The following is a 12,741-nucleotide window of genomic DNA, read 5'->3' on the forward strand; positions in this document are numbered from 1 at the left end:
TATAATAAACCTTACCATACATTATAAGGGATGGTGATGTTGCTGACATTAGGAGAGCCATGACAAACCCTCACCCTACTATCCCTGTGGCATGTGCAATAAATGCATATCCCTGTAGTAGCACTGAGTAGATAGACAAGAGTTTGTATTGCAGTCCTGGTCAATGTGTGATTGTGGGTATGTCAGAGCATTAACATGGGTTTCAATGAGTACAATATCCAATGTGGGGTGTGGGTGCTGGGTATACTGTCTTAACACCATGGTACCCCAGTAAATGTCACAAGGTCCACTCGATAAGGAACGCTGTCACCATCAACCATACAGGTAACTGATTACACTATCCAACCCAATGATTCATGTGCTGTGTACAAAAACTCTGCAACAGTATGCACTCACTGATAAGGTAGTTAGCACTGCTAAACCCAGTTCTGTCAAATGTATCTATGACTGCATGTGTTTGTCAATGTGCATATGACAGTATGTCATACTATGTATTGTTCCTTAACACCAAGTACATCCCCCATTACCATACTGTACAAGACCTGGTGATGTTCTTCACTTAACAGGAAACTCGTGACACAACTCACCCTAAAATCTCTGTGGTGTGTGCAATTAAGGGCAAACACATTAGTAGCAATAAGTACTTAGGTAGGGGTGCTACTCTCAGTGTTGCCAAGTAAGTGTGTGTGTATGTGAAGGGATCTACTTCAGTTTGCAGAAAATATATGTCCCAGGAGATCATTTGTCTGAGAACTAACTGGCAAAAGTTAAGCTTTCAAAGCAATCATCTTGTGGAAATTCATTCCATCAAACTAGTAGTGGATGTGTAAATGCCCTATTCCCCACTGTACAGCTGTACAGTGATACTGGAGTTGGTATCTATATATATATATATATATATATATATATATATATATATATATATATATATATATATATCTATAGTTGGGTGTGGTTGTTGTGGGCAAAGCCACCCATATTGGGGTTATTGTTGTGCATATCACCCCACTTAGTGTGCTGTTATACTGTACAGTTTTTGTTAACAGATTAAGTAGTTGTTAATCACATTATGTGTGGTTCTATGCTACCCACACACTCCAAAGTGAAGGTGGGGGGGGCTGTGCCACCTACACCAGCACACCTATGTTTACCAGCTCAAGGACTGCACTACATTGGGAAAGAAGACATATACCCTACCAGTACCATTGTCAAATGACATTAAACTGGCGGACTGATTATTTACTGATGTGATGTTTTGGCAATTTGGTCTTGGTTTAATTATTTAGGCCAAAATGAGTTCACTGCAAAATGAAGTGCATCCATGTGAACAATATTCTCTGTGTATTGTATCAATACCAAAGCCTCTGTGTGTTATTCACAAACATGTGGTGTGTGCTCCCCAGTACACTTACCATTGTCCACTGTAAAAGAGCTGCTTACATCAGCCACCATGCACTCACCTGTATACACCACTCAGACCTATCAGCCATGTGACACATGCAGTAACTGTTAAACAAACCTGTTACTTGTGTTCACCTATACCCGGGATATGACACAGTCAATGTGTCACCACAGTGCCACACCCCTTGAAGGAAATGTATTTTTATGTATTTATTTATTTATTTACATTTGTTTAAAAGGAAATTCCAACTGGACGCAGGTCCTTTTTCAGCGGATGCCCAGGGAGAAAAGCTCCACATCATATTCATGATAAATAGAGATACAAGGTTGCAGCAATAGTAAACAACATTACAGATTATTGGCTTTAATACAATAACAAGATATTGATTATCAACAGTATATACAGTAAATGTTGCAAGTTAAGATAGTTTCTTGTTGTTTATAGTATAGTTGGGTTAAGAGTCTAGGTGGGGGGAGGTAAGGGTGGAGGTGTTACTCTGGATTAGAACAAGGACAAAGACAGTGCAAATTTAAGTGGATTTTGAGCACAGTCTTGAAAAGACTGCTGGAAGGTAGAGTAGCTATAGAGGGTGGAAGATTGTTCCGAAGTTTAGATATAATACATGAAAATACGGCTTCTCCTGCTGAGTTTTTGGGTTTTATAACAATGAGTTGATTTTTGTTGCTTGATCTTAGGGGCCTAGTGGAGTGATAGGGTTGGAGAAGGGTTTGAAGGGAAGGGATGTTAAGGGGGTGGTTAATAAGTTTATGAGTGAGGGTGAGTTGATTAAAGTGAAGGAGTTGTGGGAGTTCTAGCCAGTTTAATTCTTTAAGGGAGATACAATGATGGCTGTGGTAGGAGGTTCCAGTGGCAAATTTAGCAATTTTTTTGTAACAAGCATCCAGCTTGTGTAGGTCTGTCTGTCTAAAGTTGGTAAGTATGGGGGATGCATAGAGTAGGATGGAGATTAGCTGGAAATTGGCTATGGAAATTCTAGCTGACTTGGTTAGGAATTGCTGGCTTCGATATAATGCATCAAGTTTCTTGTGAATATTTTTTATTGTGAGAGATATGTGGGTGTCAAATCTAAGTTTGTTCTCTATTTCCACACCGAGTAATTTTGTGTGTTCTGATGAAGAGATGATGGTATTGTCTTTGGCGAGAATGTTGAAGTGGGGGGTGTTTTAGGTGGCTTTGGCAGGCTGGAACAAGAGAAGTTTTGTCTTACCTGGGGTTGAGTAGGAGCTGAGCATTGGATAGCCAGCTTTCTACAGAAGAGAATGATTCCTGTGTGATTTGTTGTAGTTCTGGTAGAGTGGGGGCAGAGCAGATGAGAGTAGAGTCATCTGCATACTGTATAAGACATGCTTGTGTGGCGGCAGTATGCAATTTGTTAGTGAAAAGTGATTGTAGCAGAGGGCCAAGGATAGACCCTTGGGGAACGCCAAGAGTAACTGGGACGTGAGGTGATAGGTTATTGTCCCAGATTACTGATTGCTGGCATCTGTGCAGACAGCTGTGGAACCAGTTGCAGGATGATTGTGAGAAGGACAGGTTGGGGAGAGTAGTAGCTCATGAGATACCATGTCAATGGCTTTTGAGAGAACTAGAAATACAGCAGTACAGAAGAGGCCATTGTTTTTGTGATGAAGTATAGTGTTGGTGAAGGAGAGCAGAGCAGAGGTAGTGCTGTGATATGGCCTGAAACTATGTTGGATTTTGGAGAGGAGATTATTAACTAGGAGGTAGTTGGAGACCTGGGTGTTGATACATTTTTCAAGAATCTTGAAGAGAGGGGAGAGGATTGCAATGAGGCGGTAATTGGAGAGGTCGGCGGAGGAGGTGCCTTTGTGGAGGGGAAACATGTGGGATATTTTCCATATCGAGGGACCATAACCTTCTGTTATGGAACAGTTGATTAGAATTGAAATTGGGTAGGCTAGTGTATCAGCTGCAATTTTCAAGTATTCAGAGGGGAGGTTGTCAGCTGCGAGTTTGGTGGGTTTAAGTTTTGAGAATAGTCTTTTTATGTTGGATGTAGGTACTGATGTTAAGAAGAAAAGAGGAGTGGGGGTTTAAGGTTAGGAGTTGGGGGGCTGTTGTAGGGAAGTGTTGTTTGTTTAGAGATGTTACAGTTTCAGTAAAGTGTTTGTTGAATGATTCAGCAATATTGCTGGAGGAGGGGGGAATGGATGGCTGGGGGGGGTATCAACCTTCTCTGGGTGGAGGATAAGTTAATAGTGGACAAGAATTGCTTACGGTTGTGGTTGGAAGAATTTATCGTGGATTTATAGTAGAGGGATTTGTCTAATTGTATATGCTTTTTGGCTTTATTGCACAGTTCAAGGAATGTTTGCCTATCTGAATTATTGTTTGTTAGTCGCCAGTGCTCCCAGGCCTTTTCTCTGGATTTCATTAGGGGTCTGGTGGTCTTTTATAACCATGGGGCATGCCTGGACCTGACTTTTGCATTTCTTACAGGAGCATGGGTGTTTAGGATGGAGAGGAAGGTACTGTTGAAGAAGTGGACAGCCTCATCTAGGTTGAGGTATTTTATTGGTGACCAGTTAATTTTTTGCAGGGAGGAGATCAAGGAGTTGGAGTTGAAGTTGGACTTGTTCCGTATTTGCCTGTGGATAATGGGCTTGAAACTGTTTGTGTGGTGCCGAATTAGGAAAGTGGGGGAGTGGTCACTAAGACTGTCAGGTAAGCAGCCTGCTAGGTAAGAGTGAGGGGCTTTGTTGACTAGGATCCAGTCAAGTAAGGTATGATTGTTAGGGTTTTTGTTGATTCGGGAAAGGACAGCAGACCAACATCCTGCTGATACATAGACACCTAGAACACAAACAGAATACATTATGGAGGCCACAATCAGGCAATTTTAATAACAGTTATAATGCATCATGGCTGGACAGCTACACACCCTGGCGTGTAAGCATTAATCATTCCAGGTGACAACACATTAAACAGCATTACATTGCTAAACCTTAGTACATTCACCTGTGCATCAGAACCATATTAGCATGTCCCTGCATCGATGGTATGGATGACAGAGATGTGCACAGGTATCATTATATGCACACAGGGTGTGTTGTGGTTTTGCCAGAGGCCTAGGCTGAGCCATTTGGTTGACATCATGTGTGTGGGTTGGGAGTTCTTTATTAATTGGGCTGTGCAGACGTGGTGTGTGTGTAGGTATGGAGGTGCCCTGGCTGTGTTGATGATGTGTGTGTGTATGTACGCACACATTTCTGCCATGTGGCTGCCCTATACAGGAGTTTATTGGACAGCTGCAGACTGTACATGGCAAGGTGTATAGTTCACTGTGTCTGACCATGGACATGGGAACTGTGCCTACCAGGGGTTGCACGGGCACTACCAGGTGGAAGCCCAGATATGGTACTCTCCCCTGATGATGACAATTGTCCGCTGGATCCGTGTCCTTGTTGGGACTGGCCAGGACCACGTGCATGTGGTCTGCTGTGTTGTGGTGTGTACAGAACCCCCCTGCAGTTCTGGTGCTGGGACTGCCACTATGGGAGCAGCAATGTGCTGTTGCACGTCCATGTAGACTTCCACCTGTTGGTGTTGCTGACCTACATCCATGTGGCCAACACTCTACTCCCACCACATGCTCTACCACAGACACCACATGGTCGAGGATTCCCACCATCTCACCCAACTGTCTCTCCATGGCCTCTGCAAAATAACAGTGGGCACCTTCAAGATCACGGATGTTGTCACATACAGCAGGAAGAGTAGCAGTCTAGAGCCTCAGACTATCCCTCAATGTTCCATATGTGCTTGTATCCCCATTATGTCCATACATGCCTGTACCTCCATGATGGCCCAAAACATGCATCTGGTGACACCTGCTGTGGCACTTCTGCCAGGGGAATGATGGCCAGCAGCCCTCCTATGAGCACCCCTGTACATCTGCCTGTGTGGTACCTCGCTGGTCATCCAGCTATGGCTGCTGTGTTCAGACACACTTTCCATGGTCCCCACATATTCCTGTCTCATGCTACCACCCGCCAACTGTCACTCATCTATGGCCACTGTTGATGGGGTATGTAGGGGCATTGTGACTGTGTGAGGGGATGGGTTGGATAAAAGTGAGATGTCAACCAATGGCACAGATTCAGCCCCTGACAACCCTGCCTGTGCATCACTATGTCTATCGTCATTGTCAGAGTCTGTATGGACACTAACATCAGTTTGCCTGCAGGAGGGACCCTGGCCTACCTCACCATCCATGGAGGGGCAGACAAGAAATGTAAATTAAGACCTGTACATTATGTTTTACATCTAAACACATACACACTTGCAGATGAGGTGGCACAAACATATTACACAGACCCCAGTACCCAACAATTGACATACATGACATATGGCACTCAATATCAGGCAGTGCAGCCATTCTAAATCCTGGTTACAAACAATATACATATGCGGGATGTACAAGCCATGTTAGTAGGTGATGCCCCTTCCCCTGGGACACACTGCACCCATGTACAGGTTAATGATGTGCACCTTTACAGCACACAGACATGCAATGTACACCATACCTCACAACTACACAAATCATTGCTGAGTGTGTTAGATGTATAGCAGTTATGTTTGCTCTGTTCATCACAACCCCTACGTGTTAATCTGGCACATGACTGGGATGATATGAGGACGAACGTCACTAATGAATGACTGACATTTGATCTCATCATCATCAGTTGATGTATGTGCAATAACATCTGTGTACACTGATGACCTTCCAAGCCTCATATGGATTTCAGGAGCATACACACCCCTGTTAACATGGCAGCCTCTTCTATGATATGCAATGGGGCCACATTACTGCAGTCAAAAACATTGCACACACCTGATATGTGACATATGACCTATGCAATCCAATCCTGCACCAGATGACTGTTAGTCATGGAGATGCTGCCTGAGATGCGTACCATATTGGGGGTGTATAACTGTGCACACCCTTAAACCAGTGGTTTGCTGAAGCACCTGCTAACTGAAATACAGCAGTCACTATTCCTGGAAGGGGCACAGTAGCATGGCACATCCTTGCCTTTGCATAATTAGGTCTGTCTTCCCTACAAAGGTACCACAACTCTGCCAGATTGCAAGGCCAGCTCATGTGCACAGCCCGTGGATGTCACACAGGGAATTCAGTATTGCTGTGGAGTGTGTGTTATGTGTGGGCCAATTCATAACCTTGAATGTGTTAAGATAAGGCCATTCTTAGCTAACTTTGGATGTATGCCTCAGTTCACTGTTGTATTTGAAGCTGACACCTCTCCCCATCCTCAGCCTTATTGCAGATCACTGACAACTGTGGCCCACATGAGTGTTAGTTTGCAGTGTTCCACATTCACTCCACCATGTCTACAGGCCTACTTTCAGGCTTAAGTATTGGTGTCATTCAAAGGGGATCCAATGCCTGTCAGCTTGGGATGATATGCACGACAAGCCACGATGCTTTGCTAGGGACGGCTTGCACCTGTCACCCCTGGGCTTTCGGATATTGGCAAAGGCTCTTGCTACCCCCATAGTGCCTTTTTTAGGCAAGGCTCAAAAGACAAACCCACCTCCATAGGTATCACAAGGGATAAGAAACTAAGAATAATGCTACTCAACGCTAGAAGTCTAAACCTCAAGATGCACGCACTCGAAACTCTCCTTAGCATGGAGAACATCGATATCTGTGCAGTAACAGAAACCTGGTTCAGGACTCCGAGAGCACCCCAGCACTACCAGGTTATACCTCATACCATGCTTTTGCCCCAAAACTTGGACGAACCACAAAAGGAGGGAGTATCGATATTCATCAAAGATACCCACACCTCCAGGTTGGTGGCAAAGCACGAAGCATCAGAGACTATCCATGTGCAACTAACAGTGGGTAAAACTGCCTTCCAGTTTATAGCCTGCTACAGACCACCCTCCCAAACCCAGGAACCCCACTCGGCCTTCCTGAGAACACTGAAAAATATGAAGGTCTCTCCGAACACCATTATATTGGGCGACTTCAACTACCCAAACATAGATTGGGAGCATTACTCTAGCTCCAACACCCTTGCCCAAAGGTTCCTAGAATTCATAAACTCAAATGCTATGGAATAACTTGTTACCACTCCCACAAGAGGGGAAAACATACTGGACCTGATCATCACCAACATGGGGACTCTATGTTCCAGACCAGAAGTGTATCCCTCACTGGTAAGATCAGACCATAAACTGATCTCACTGGATATTCACATCCCGACACCCCTGCCCAGAAAACCACAGTGAAAACTTCTCTAAAGCAAATTTCACACTCCTCAAAACCGAGGTGGAATCCTTCAAAGCGCCGGGCCTGTGGAAAATACAGGCCAGATCGCAGAATCCTTTATAAATGCATTCTATGAACACCTTCAGGAATGCATGGATCATGCAATCCCAAATAAAACCAAGACCCAATCCTCCAAAGGCAGACGACCTGTCTGGTGGACCCCAGCCATAAACAAACTATACAATAGAAGGAGTAAGCTACTACATGATAGAGCAAAATCCCAAAAAGGGAAGGCATCTCTGATCAGTATTAGCAAAAACTAAGGGCACTCATAAAATCGTCAAAGGCCAGCTTGAGAGAAAAATTGCACAGGACACTAAGGATAATCACAAGGCTTTCTTTAGTTATGTTAAGAACCTGGGTGGGAATTCCCAGATATGCTCAGAATTAGTCCAAAATGACAAAAAATACACTGATCCCACAGACATTGCCAACATCCTAGCTGACAGTATCAGCGCAAACTTCTCCCCTCCCACCAAAGGGCAAATATCTATCAGCAGAGTGCTGCCCCTGACATCTCAGATGCTCAGGTGGGAGCCGCCTCTCAAAGCAAAAACACAGCATCAATGGGACCAGACGGTGTCCCAGGCTGCGTCCTACATGAACTCCAAGAAGAGCTAAACCCAAACATAAAACTACTGTTCAGTCTCAGCCTTACTACAGGATATGTACCCAAAGAGTGGCGTACAGCAACAGTGGTCCCTCTCCACAAAGGTGGTGCCTCAACGGACCCTGGAAACTATTACCCCATAAGCCTGACTAGCTTGGTCTGCAAAGCTATGGAAAGGATCATCATGGACCGCATAAATAAAGATATTGGGGACCTACAGACACTGGATCCTACCCAGTTTGGCTTTGTTAAGGGCAGATCCTGCCTCTTAAACCTGGTTGACATCTTTGAAACAGTCACCAAGGCCATTGAAGGGAAGGTGGTCCACACAGCCTATCTGGACCTCAAAAGCCTTGATACAATACTCCACTCGGGCATTATAGATAAGCTCACCAGCTTAAATATAAACCCCTATGTCACTAGATGGGTTGCAAACTGGCTCAAGGACAGAACCCACATGGTTAGAATTGGTGGAGCCATGTCAGACTCCAAACCAGTTACAAGTGGCGTCCCACAAGGCTCAGTCCTGGGACCTCTCTTGTTTGGTATATATTTCTCGGAGGTACAGGCCAACACGGAAGGACTGTGGCCGACCAAGTTCGCAGATGACTGCAAACTGGGTGCCATAATCGACTCTCCAGCCGACACAAGCATCCTCCAACAGGGCCTCATAGAAACAGACAACTGGTGCCAGAGCCATGGCCTCAAGCTAAACGCCAAAAGTGTATAGTCATACCCTTTGGCAAAACAAAGTGCCCACAAATTACCACATAGGTGGTAATCCATTAAGTACAGAAGAAGTCATTAGGGACCTGGGGACCCAAGTTGATAGCAATCTCTCATTTGACAACCACGTGGCCAAAGTGGTTAGAAAACATTTTATATAGCCCACCTAATCATGAAGGGATTCACATCTAGATCAGGGAGGTTATCGTGCCTCTTTACTCATCCCTCATCAGGCCCATAATCGAGTACAATGCCTTTGGGATGTACCTTACCAAACACATGCAGCAACTGGAAAGACCCCAAAAGTACCTCACCAAGAGGATCAAAGGGCTCAAACAGATGCCATATGCTGCCCGGTTAAAGAAACTCCAGCTCCACTCAGTGGCATACCGCCTGCTCAGAGGTGACCTGTGCCTGACATAAGGCCATGTCCAACCCGGAATTAAGGGACATGCTGCACCTCAAAAAATCCTAATTCCATCGAGCTACGCCGAGACTTGAACCTCAGCACTGAAATAAATAGGACATGCTGCAGGGACAGATTCATAACCCAGAGGCTCCCTTCACTATGGAATAAAATCCCAGTCCAGGTTAGGCAGAGTCCCTCATTGACCATCTTCAAGAGGAATCTTGATGAGTGGATGGGAGATCATAGGTTTACCCCGGGTATCACTTCTGTGTCACTGTTAGACAGAGGCACAGTATACTAACCTCGAAAAAGGGCATAGCAAAATTAATTTAAAATGGGTGGCGAAAGCCAAACATACTCTGGCTAGGCTTATAAATGACCTAGGGCAGATAGCCTAGTATGAACCTATGAACCTATGAACCTATGAACCGTAAAGGTGTACAGTGGCACCAGCAACCTTTAAGTTGGGGATGGTGACCCAGATGTCATGTGAGCTCCTGCTTGTGTACCACACATAACTTTAGGACTACTGCCTCTAGATTTGAGCCTTGGTCTCATGACACCATTGCACATTGCAACACATGATTTTGAAAACCTGGGGTCACTCTTTTACTACCTGATTGGATGGGAAATAGGAAATTCACCCCGGGATCACCTCTGTGGCTCTGCTCTACAGTGGCACAGGAAAATAATTTTCTTGGGTACCTTTTTGGCTGGGCTTGTGTAGGCCCCAGGGACAATAGCCTAGTACCTACCTACCCACTTACCTATGTATGGAGGCCTGGATAATGTTTCTTGTGGCATAAATCTATTATCTACTTACCCTAACCCATAGAGCAGAATTATGCAGACTCCAGGCAATTGCTGATGCAGGTAATACACAGGCAGGACTTGCTAGACATTTGTGGAACTGCCTCAATATTGCTGCATGTATCTGGGTAGCCTCCCTGACCAGTTTGCACTATGTTTTGTCATCTGTATTGTGTGGCCATCTGTGTCTTGTCAACATCATTGCATCCCATATTTAATACACCTCTAGATGACTGTCTGCACTGTTTGCCATGGAATATACAATAGTGAGGTTAATGTTATTTTACCCTACACCTGACTACTTCCTTTCAGATATGGGATCAATTTCAAGCCTTGGAAGATGTCTACAAGCCATGACTGCTTGTGTTGCAGGCAGCTGGCCAGTTGTCATAGACATACTTCTCGTGCAGCAGACCATTACATGGTGTAACATAGAGGCCTGTACTTGATGGCAGGTGTGTACTGCAGAAGAGTGAATGCTGTCAGTACATCACAAGCTGCCTCCACAATATGTTAATTGGAGTGTGTGCACACGTATGCTTCCAGTGTATTGTAAGGTTTGTAAACTCCATATTTGTTGTCCTAACATAGGATTCTATTTTATACATTAATTGCACATGTTAGGTGCACACTAGGGTTTGTAAAAGCTGTGGAATGTGTTATTGTGCACTGTCATTGTATATATCAGGAACAGCTGACACCATCATATGGGTGTGTACACTGTTGTATCGAATGTATGAGGGTTATGTTTCACACATGTCCCCACTGTAGGCCATTTGTCCCACCATTTGGCTTGTCTCTGTCCACACATCTTGCACTGACAGGTTGTGAGGTATACTGCATGACTCCTACCTACCCTTCACTATGGTAACCACTGTGATGCTGTGCAGTTAACACCAACAAAACTGAACATGTACATCATGCATTACAGGTAGGTGTGATAAATGTGTGCAGGGCATATAGCATGGCCGTAACATGGCCAGTGTATTGGCAAACATGAACAAAATAACCCCATACTCACCAGCCACAGGCTGCTGCCCTAGTTGTATACCTGAGGGACGTACATAGTTGTGGGACAGAAGTAATTTCAATAGCCACTCATGTGGCATTGCTACAGGGTAGAAGCAGCATTTCAGAACATTAACAGAACAGCAATACTACAGAATATGCAGCCCAACAACATAGATGTGCACATCTGTGCATTACTAAACTCCAGCTACAGACTATCTTCTCTGATATATGCATGCAGATTCTCTACAGATGGAAATGTAGAATCAGCACTCTTCTAGTTATGTGCACTGTGGCCTTACCTGCATGCTCCTCAGACATTGGTTGGGTGCCACCTACCTCAACAATGCTGGGTTCTGCTTCATGGTGGGTGTGCCAGGTGGGTGCACCAAGGCTGGCAAGGAGCTGTTCCGTACATGTCAGTGGGGGCTGGATGGCTGCACCCCCACCTGTGGCTAGCCACACCCTTGCTACAGCAGCTACTTGGTTCTGTGCATGACACAAAAGTTCACTGGCGCAATGACGGACCTGCTCATAATGCCGGTTCTGTTGTCCAGCATCATTCACCCTGTGGACCAGTTCTTCCCACAGGGTTGTTAGATCACGCAGGGCTTCTGTGCTACATCTGAACAAGACATCATACTGCTGTATGAGATATTGAATGATTACATCATTCTCCAATGAAGTAAAGGATGGTAGCCTTCCTCGTGGCATGGTGGCTGGAAGACATAAAAAGGAGAAAATGTTACACAACCTCATATGGTTGTCTACTTGCACATCAACACAGAATATTACTTGACAATATTCCAAATTACAACCTAACCCTATAATCAGCTGTCATTACACTCCTGGCCCTGACCTATCTTATTCCACCCAATGTTGCACAGTTAACTGCATAATCCTCTATTCTCCATTCATTTCTGTGTATAGGGATGACAGTGGCCATCATCCATGTGGATGGTGGCAAGTGTGTGTTTGATTGTAGTGTGTGATGGAGCTGTGAGCACATGCCTTAGTTCAGGTAAGAGGCAGACAGTGATGTTCTCATGGCCCAGGGAGACTTGTTGTTGTTGCCTTCAGTAGGCATTATGTATATGTTCACCATTGATGAGGGGAGTAGTGTATTTGATGTGCATATCCCCCTATAGAATTTGAGTGAACAGGGTGGCACTGTGTGATGCTTGTTGCCTATATCCATGGCATGTGTGTATGAGGTGTGCTTTACCCCCAGTACAGGTTGAATTGTGTTGTTGCCTCTGAGACTGACTACATATGTGGAGACACTCTGTTGCAATTGTCCTTGGTGGTGTGGATATGTCTGATTTATAGTCATAATCAGCCTTACACAATGTCAGCTGTGAACATACATGCTTGCTGAGATAGAGATGGACTTGCCTCCAAGTTGTTGGCTGTACCTATGTATCCCTGTACAGCCA

Source organism: Protopterus annectens, chromosome 8.part0 (genome assembly GCF_019279795.1).
Source record: "Protopterus annectens isolate FY-2018-M chromosome 8.part0, PAN1.0, whole genome shotgun sequence".
NCBI classification, from domain to species: domain Eukaryota; kingdom Metazoa; phylum Chordata; order Ceratodontiformes; family Protopteridae; genus Protopterus; species Protopterus annectens.